Below are 638 nucleotides of genomic sequence, written 5' to 3' on the forward strand. Positions count from 1 at the left end.
CACACACACACACACACACACACATAGATAGACAGACAGTTCTGATACACGTATACCTATACAGTATTAACATAATCTGCTCTATAAAACAAGTAATCTTTTACAGCACTTTCTAAAACAGACATCGACGATCATGGTCCGCCATTCATTTCTCCGCTCTGATGCTCTTTACTAAAATTGTAATATCCATACCCCCCTACCTAATATCTCCCCGTCACCTGTCTGTTCACGTTTTCCAAGTAAGTTTCTCTTGGTCTACCTCTGCCTTGTTTGCCTTTAATTTCACCAGCGCGAGATCTAGATCTAGATGTTCATCAAAAGCTTTCTGTCTGTCTGTCTGTCTGTCTGTCTGTCTGTCGTTTCAAGTTCCCGGAAACTGCGTTTTTTTTTTCAGTGGCCCTTCGATGTCGCTATGGAGATTAAAACATCCCTGCCCGTACTAACGACTTGACTCTTTTCTATACACGGGTGTTCTTTCTTTCTGTCACTCCAGCACTTAGCTGTGACAGGACTTTCGATTTTGTGTCACGTCGACCTACTTGAGGCTGTAGTAAGTTTTGTCTGTCTGTCTGTCTGTCTGTCTGTCTGTCTGTCTGTCTGTCTGTCTGTCTGTCTGTCTGTCTCTGTCTGTCTCTCTC

The sequence above is a fragment of the Aplysia californica genome, unplaced genomic scaffold, assembly GCF_000002075.1.
Source record: "Aplysia californica isolate F4 #8 unplaced genomic scaffold, AplCal3.0 scaffold01866, whole genome shotgun sequence".
Lineage (NCBI taxonomy): Eukaryota > Metazoa > Mollusca > Gastropoda > Aplysiida > Aplysiidae > Aplysia > Aplysia californica.